This window comes from Odocoileus virginianus, chromosome 1 (genome assembly GCF_023699985.2).
Source record: "Odocoileus virginianus isolate 20LAN1187 ecotype Illinois chromosome 1, Ovbor_1.2, whole genome shotgun sequence".
In the NCBI taxonomy this organism is placed as follows: Eukaryota; Metazoa; Chordata; class Mammalia; order Artiodactyla; family Cervidae; genus Odocoileus; species Odocoileus virginianus.
The window spans coordinates 68094620-68103540 of NC_069674.1; the positions used below are offsets into that span (position 1 = coordinate 68094620).

An 8921-nucleotide genomic window follows, 5' to 3' on the forward strand; every position below is an offset into this window, starting at 1 on the left:
ACACTGACTGATGTTACACAAACATCACAACCAGACACTGAGGACAACTAGATAAAAGATGCCCACTTGTGTTTCCCCAATCCAGACAGAATCTTCCGGCTTTATTTTCCCATATTGCATGCAAACAACCTTAGCCACAACCTTTAAGGTTTAGGTGGGGGGCAGGGTTTCACCCTAAAACTGGAAGGAGGCCCACATTTAGCAGCTGGTCAGAGGCCAACATGTGGAGGTAAACCTGTAACAGGTGTGTAAGTATGACACTTGTTACATGTATAATATGAGTGACGCTTGATCCCAAATACTGATTCTAATAGAAACCCATGAATCTACCCCCATTCCTGACAAGTGAAAGGAAACATCCTAATGATGTGCCTTCTCTTTTTATTCTAATTATAAAAGTAATATAAAAACTCGAACAACTAGAAAAATCTGCAGATACAACATACAAATGCAGAAAACAGAGGGACATAAAAAGCACAAATAATTCCAACCAGAGACGAAAACTTTTATGCCATGGAAATAACCTCTTGAACCTTTTGAGACAGACAATTGCCCACACATGCATTTACTGTAAGATGGGATCAGAGCAGAGGTGTAACTGTGCCATTGTACTTGTGTGATTATGTAACGAACACCTGCTCAGCGCATCGCAAACATATTTCCATTTTAGTGCAACAAGTGCAGCCGCCTCTGTCCAGGTACTGGACCTAGGACTGTGCCTCCTATACAGCTACCTCCCTGCTTCTAGAAGGGCTTCCAAGGTAGTGGTAGCCTTCGGGGAATGGGCCTGAAGCCAGGACAGCCAAAGCCACTCCTCTGGCGAGCCTTGGGGAGGGGCAGGCTGGCTGCCCCCGGGCGTGTGGGCTGTTCTGGGTGACACCACCACACCATCCCCCGACCCAGCCTTTGGACTGGCCCAGGATCACATCTCTCCTCTCCTCCAGGCCCTCAGCCCCCTCCAGTGTGCTCCAGGGCATTATACACACATCTATACACACATGCAGACACACACACACTCAGTCATTCACTCCTCCCTGGTTCTCTCTCTCTCAGTCTCTGTCTCACTGCTATCCAGTCTCCTACAGATATCATACTGCTCTGCTCCATGGGGCTCTTTCATTTTCCTTCCCTAGTTTTCAGCCAAGAATATAAACCATTTTTCCCCTCTGTACTGCCAAGGGGCAGATGATATTAGACCACCCTACTGCTGACTGCGCAGAGGAAAGCCCTCTGCATCTAGAAATCCAGGAGGAATGTCCATCTGCCACCTTCCCGGTGGGCCTCAAAGCCATGGGAGGGAAGAGGAATTCTTCTCAAGAATAATGGTGGGCTCGCTTCAGCAGCACATATACTGACATCGGAACAATACAGAGAAGATAAGCATGCTCCTTGTGCAAGGATGGCACACAGATTCGTGAAACATTCCATATTTTTATGGAAGCAACCTAGATGTCCACTGACAGATGAATGGATAAAGAAGTCGTGGTACAAATATACAATGGAATACTACTCAGTCATAAAAAGGAATGCATTTGAGCCACTTCTAATGAGGTGGATGAACCTAGAGCCCATTATACAGAGTGAAGTAAGTCAGAAAGATAAAAACAAATATCATATATTAACACCTATTTATGGACACTAGAAGGATGGTACTGACAAATCTGTTTGCAGAGCAGCAATGGAGATGAAGACATAGAGAACGGACTTATGGACAAGGCTGGGGGAGAAGCGGGAGAGGGTGAGATGAATGGAGAGAGTAGCATGGATGTGTACACACTATCAGATGTAAGTAGATAGCCAATGGGAATTCACCGTACAACTCAGGAACTCAAACTGCGGCTCTGTAATAACCTAAGGGGTGGATGTGGTGGGAGGTCAGAGAGAGACTCGAGAAGGAGGCAACATATGTTCATCTATGGTTAATTCATGTTGATGTATCACAGAAATCAAACAGATGTAAACCAATCATCAATCAATTAAAAATAAATAAATATTAAAAGGAAAAAAAGAAGAAGAATGGTTAACCTTTACCAAGCACTCATTCTACGCCCGGAACTTTTCATATATTATCTCATGTGACCCTCACGAACACCCATGATGTAGGTAGTACTATTATCCCATTCTACTGACGAGGATGGACTTCTCAGGTGATGCTAGAGGTAAAGAACATGCCTGCCAAGAGAAGCAGGTGGGTTCGATTCCTGGGTCGGGAAGATCCCCTAGAGGAGGGCATGGCAATCCACTCCAGTATTCTTGCCTGGAGAATCCCATGGACAGAGCAGGCTAGCAAGCTACAATCCATAGGGTCGCAAAGAGTTGAACATGACTGAAGTGACTTAGCATGGATACAAATTGAAGATGAGGAAATTAACTAACTTGGCCAACATCACACGACTAGTAGTTGGTATACCCGAGAACTGAACCCCGAAACCTGACTTCAGAGCTCATTCTCTCTCCAGGGTGCAGTCCCCAGAGGAGGATGACCTCTTTGTCAGCTATCCGTTTCTAGAGGTCATGACTTGCCCTAAAAATTCACCAGCTATTTCAAATTCAATTTCTATACTTCAGCCTACTCTGAGAAGTAGAATTTAGCAACTGTGGGGATTCCAAACACTGAACTTGCATGAGGCCAAACCAGATCTTTATTTAAGCCATGGATAGCAAATTCCTTGGAAAGGACCAACTAGGAATTTAGATAAATCACTTCTGAACACATAGCCCAGGAAAGACTAATAACCCTACAATCCTTATTCCAAAAGGGAAGTTCAGGTGTGAAGCTTGTATAAAGTGTCAAAATCTGAGCCAAGGCATTCCTGAAGTAATACAGAGGAAGAACTTGAACAGCTGGATGTCAAGATTTAGTATAAAGGTACAGTAACTAAGAAAACGTATTGGTACAAGAATAGAAAAATAGAACACTGTGTATACTGGAGATCTCTCAAGCCACACATGTAGGGACTCTTGGCTCAGGATGAAGGTAGCTCACAGGGAAGGACCATGTTTTAACATTTATTATTTTATGTGTTTAGTTGTGGCTATGCTGGGTCTTTGTTGCTGTACAGGGTTTTCTCTAGTCGTGGAGCTTCTCAATGCGGTAGCTTCTCTTGTTGTGGAGCGCAGGCTCTAGGGCATGCAGGCTTCATTAGTTGTGGCACGCGGGCTCAGGGGTTGCAGCTGTTGGGCTCTAGGTGCAGGCTCAATATCTGCGGCACAGAGATTCGTTGCCGTCGGCATGTGGGGTCTTCCTGGGTCACAGATTGAACCCTGTGGCTCCTGCACTGGCAGGTGGACTCTTTCCCACTGAGCCACCAGGGAAGCCCAGGACCATTTTTTAATAAACCTGAGGTTGGGGGGAAGAAATGAAGCCTTTCCTGTATCTCACATCACATGTAAAAACATTTCCCAGAGGACTTCACATCCAAAGACTAAAGGCAACTGAGGAGAAAATCTAGGATATCTTTTAGACCTCGGGTTATATGAAAAGTTCCTTAAACAGGTCATAGATACATAGATATATTGATAAACTGGGCATTACAGATAAGAACGTAAGCTCACCAAAAGACATTCTTATAAAAGTGAAAAGGCAAACCACCAAGCGGGAGAAGATATTTTCAACTGTTGACATAGAATGTCACCTGCCATATCAGTAGGCTGTCAAGCCATCAGCCACTCCCACTGCCTAGACGGTGCACCCTTAGAGGATACAGGATGGGAGGAAAAAACACGGATATCGGCCCTAGATAAGGTTCTTATTTTAAAAAAAAAAGGTGTCAGTGAGCCTGGACTCTTGAATCTTCCCCAACACAGAAAAGAACTAAATTCATTAATTTGAGATGTCTATTTTTGATTAACAGCAATCTTTTGATGTTCTGACTACCTGGTTTTTCTTGCAAACACCCCTAAATATCCTGATTCCTCCCTTACCTCTTTGAAACAGTCCCTCAGAGCTCTCTGAGATGCTGCCTTCTGGGCTAAAGAAGTCCTCGGTTTTTCCACCCAATAAAAGATAATTCTCAACTCTTTGGTTGTGTATTTTTTTTCAGTTGATAACATCTCATACCAACAATAAGGCACTCCCACAGATCAGTAAGAAAAAGGGAAACACCAGAGTAGAAAAATAGACCAGAGAATTGAATAGGCACATCACCAGGGAAGAAATCTAAGTGGCCAACAAATATATGGAAAGGTGTTCAGTCTTACTGGAAATGCAACAGATGTGGATTAAAACCACAATTAGACTAGTTTAATCAAGCCTTTACACCTAACTTCCAGTTTACAAAAAGTATGAGAGAAGAGCAGATGAGACACTAAGAGGGAACATCAGACAAATGCAGAATGTGATGTTTCTTCAAGACAACTGGCCTGGTTAGTGTCATCAAAACAAAAGAGACTAAATATGTACTAACCAGGTGCAAAGTATTTGAATGGATCCTTATTCTTTTTAACGAGATATAAAAAACATTTTTGGGTCAATTGAGGACATTTCAATATGGACTAAATATTGTATGATACTATGTAATTATTGTTACTTCTCTTGGTTATTGTGTTTAAACAGTAAAATATCCATCTTCTTAAGAGGGTCATATTTAACAGTGGGTGTTATCATAATTTTTTATATGATTCACATACACAAAATAGGTAAAGAATAAATATGCCAAAATAATCACAGACTTAATGGTAGGTATGTGGGTGTTCTGTGTACATTATTCCCTGTACATTTGAAATTTGTAATAAAAATTGAGTTAATCTGATAATAAATTTAGGCTAGAAAAAAAATCTCATGTCCACATACAGTTATATACCAATGCACACCAAAATAAAAGCTAAACTTGCAAAGACTAGCATTACCAAGTATTGGAGAGAACGTGAGGTGCTGAGACCTCCCACACACAGCTGATGGGAGTATAAATCAACAGAATCACCTTGTCATCATCCAGTAAATTTAAAGGAACATAACCTATGACTTGGTCATTCTACTCCAAGGTATCCAGCCTTCTTAAATGTGTGTACTTGAATACACGGAGACACAGATGAGAATGCTCAGAGCTGATGTAGTCATAAAATCCCCAAACAGGTAAGAAGCTAGGTGGATGTGCAAACACCTGTTGATTGCCCAAATACTATACTAGAGTGACAATTAACTACAGCTGTGTGCAACAATGTGCCGGAACCACACACACAGTGTTGAAAAAGCAGCCAGACAGAAAGAACACACGCTGCATGGATCCACTTCTGCACACTTAAAGACTTTGACAGAAAAAATGCAAACAATATTGTCCATGGACATCTATTTATATAGTCAGATTTTAAAGGAAAACAAAGACGTGACTGACCATAAAAGTCTGGACAGCGATGATCCTTGAAAGGGGGAACTGCAGTGGAGAAAGGATATATAGGAGGGATCGGGGGGCGGTGGGGATAGCAGTGTTTTACTTCTTGACCTGATGCACTTACTTTGCAGAAAAATTAAATTGTGTATTATGTTCTATGTACTTTTCTCTATGACTGCTATAGCTCACAATGAAGAGATTTTAAATAAATGGCAAAAACTATCTGTAGAAAAATTAAAACCTGGCCCAAAATCCCCCATTGTTATTGGGCAGGACTCCTCTGAACCATGTTTACCTGGGGGAAAATGGCATCTGAAATGAAACCATAGGTCTCTGGGCTCCTCCAGGGAAAGCCTTTCCACTACCTTGCTGAAGAGGGAATGGTTAGCTGTCACCAGACTTTGAGCTTTGGTGTCCAGGAAATAAGCTAAATTTTTTCTTTCAGAATTATGCCCATCCTACCAGAGAGGTAATTCTCATTCCTCCAGCCTATAGGCTCTGTAGGAGAGAATGAAAATCTCCCATATTTGTTACACCCAGGATCTGAAGCCCAAGGCAGAACATAGAAGACATCACCACATGGCAGAGGGTGGGGTGCTCAGAGCAAGGTAGTCCTGCCTGGACATTGGGCACCAGGGGTACAGTAACAGGGGCACAGAGCAGGATAACAGATCCGGACCTCCAGCCCAGGCCAGGCACATCATCCATGCTCCCAAAAGGAAAGCTTCTCCGTTTCTGTGCCCTTAGAGGTTTTCCTTAATCATTCATTATTACAGAATTTCATTCAGCTGTGAGTAACAGAGCCCAACAGAACCAGGTGAGGTTTTCACTTTCTTTTATTTAACAATCAGTCTTCAGGTAAGTGGTGGTTGGTGTAGAGTCAATGATTGGGGGAGGAGGGGATACCACTACTATCTTCTAGACCTTTTCTTCATGGCCCCAAACCAGGGCCAGCAATAGGATATATGATGCCTTTATGCAAGGTACAAACAGTTGTCCTACTGAGCAGATGAAGAGTAACAGGACTCACTCACCCCCAGACAAACAGTTTATTGAAAGACAGCCCACTAACAAAATCGGGTTTCATAGCTGTATCTACCAGACTCACCAAGGTAGTCAAGACATCGCCAATGAACCTCAGGAGTTTTTCACATAATACTGAAACCTGCATTATATGAAGCCTAGGACCTAAATTCTGAAATTAAAAGGACCACCAGCCCAAACTCACACTGACTGTTGGAAATTAAATATTCAGAGGTTCATTTACTGGCAAAATCTAGGCAATCCATCAGACAGGCTCAGAGGATTCACTCTTATGTTGGGAGTATGGGAGAGGGGAATGTGGCAGGTGTCCCCTCAGACACAGGTGCCAAGTTCAATGGCATGCAGTTTCAGAGCCTGTGGACATGTACCATAGCCTGTGCGGGCGCCAGGTTACAAAACTGTTAGCTCTGCTGTGGCATTCACTTTTACACTCTGGTCAGCATCCCTTGACAGTAGGAAAAAAAAAAAAAAATCAAGGGGTGGGTAGTGGTTTTCATTGCATACAGGTGGAAATGGGGTGAGGTGGTGGGGGAGGGTGTGTGCACAGCAGGTTAGCATTTGAATAAGCATTCTTCCTACATACAACCTGACCACACCAAAGCCTTAATGGGGAAAGATCTGCAAAACAGGCACAGCAACTGCATTTATAAAGTATGAATCAAACTCTGACCTTTATAGCTGCCAGAGCATCTACACAAGTTGCAAATTCAGGAAAGTGCATGATATTTTCTCTCACAAATCTCCATCAGTCCCTAAAAAGGACTTCAGAGAAGCCTTGTCTGAGTCTGTTTCTGGAAATCAAAAGACTACCCTCTCCGATTAGATTTTACCCTACTTTAAAGTTAGGTAAGAATGTTGCTATTTGTTTCATGTTGCCAGAAGAGAGGGAACGGAGACAAGAAACCTCATACAGCGCAGCAGGCCGCAGACCATCAGCATCATGGCTGCATCAGGCCTCCCCCAGTCTCACCAGAGCAGCCAAGATGGCCTAACCTAGAAGCACACCAAGCATGCAGTCGGGGGTACCTATCACTAAGCCTGGGGAACCACTGCTTTTATAGCAAGCAAGCCTGCTCTTTGTCCAGGAGGAGACAATATCTTGATTCCCAATGTTACCAACTACATAAACAACCCTGAGAAATGGCTGAAGTAATAGACTGGCCAGATTTTTGCATTCTGGGCACACACAGCCCAGGGTGTGAGCCCAAGAAGACCAGGGAGGACCCTGTCTCCCAACAGGGACCACCTCTGTGGCTAGAAAGCCAAGCTCCCTAATTAAGAGCCCCACTGGAACCTCATGACGCAAGGGAAAGTAGCAATTCCCAAAACAGGGCGTGCAGGCATAAACAAACGCAAAAACATAACAGAATCAGATGTGGTCCTACCTTAACCACAGTTCTCTTGCGTGCACACTGCAGATGCCGTCAGGAAATGGAGTGTCCACTGCTGTATTTCTGCCGTGAGTCTCTCCAGGAAAACCCTCTGTCAAGCCCTTCGCTTCTACCAAGCTGTGGGAATGGCCTCGCTGCTGCCTCCAGGGGCCATAGAGGAGCGCTGCCACTAGAGTCTCCGAAGTGCTCAAATACGAAATCAGAAGCCACAGGCTTCCGCCCAGGGAAGAGGGAGCACCGACCTTTATCTTTGGGTTGTAGTACATCAGAGCTGACCAAAACAGCATTCCTATCATCCAAGGTTTGGACACCTTTCAAAGAGCAACTTCAGCCGTTTTACTGCCGAGTCTCTCCATCTCCAAATTAAACTCAGGCGCTGTGCGTGGCTGGGGGCCGGGCGGAGGGCAAGGGGCTGGACAGAAGGCGAGGGGCAGGGGCCCAGGGCGAGGGAGGGGGCAGAAGGCTTCCGCGGCTCAGCTCCAGGTGGCCGGCACTCTGCCCTGACTGTGCGTGGTCTCACCAGGCCTAGCCCGTTTGCAGCACTCTGCCCTAAGGACGTTTCTCTCCTGGGGAATTTCTTAGCCTCTGTGGGCGGGCAATGCAGGAGACGGGGTTTGATCCCTGGACCAAACGATCCTCTGGAGGAGGAAATGGCAACCCACTCCAGTACTCCCATGGACAGAGGAGGCTGGCAGGCCAAGTCCATGGGGCTGCAAAGAGTCATGACTGAGTGACTGAGAACGCAGGCGCACACGCATGACTCAGGCTGGTACCTTACAGATTATGAGAGTTGCCAAAATGTGACAGGGGTGGACTTTATTTAGGTTCAAATTCAACCACGTTAGTGTATAGAAACAATTTTAATGTTTCAGAACATGATAATCTCTCTTGTTCTGCCTTCCTTTATCCTTGTTCTTCCCCTCCTTTATCAGCTCTTACTGATTCTCTTTACTCTTTCCTACTTGAAATGGCTGAAACCAAAGAGGAAGGGGTAGGGAAGTGCTGTCAGACTTGGAAACCATCAGGACTAGCGGAAACAAACCATTTCAGTTCCTTTCCCAATTGCCACCTCAACTCTTGAATTTTAAAAATTTCCTCTTGGGAAATTTAAACATTTCAGCAAAGATTCCCACAGTCCCCAAATGATATGCAGCAT

At 44.4% G+C, this 8921-nt stretch overlaps 1 non-coding gene across 1 annotated transcript; it reads left to right on the plus strand.

Annotated features, from left to right (window-relative positions):
- Positions 1-1327: 1327 nt before the first annotated feature.
- LOC139036604 (U6 spliceosomal RNA) lies at positions 1328-1434 on the plus strand. Its single transcript, XR_011489423.1, has one exon. It is a non-coding gene; the product is annotated as a U6 spliceosomal RNA (small nuclear RNA).
- The last annotated feature ends 7487 nt before the right edge of the window (positions 1435-8921 follow it).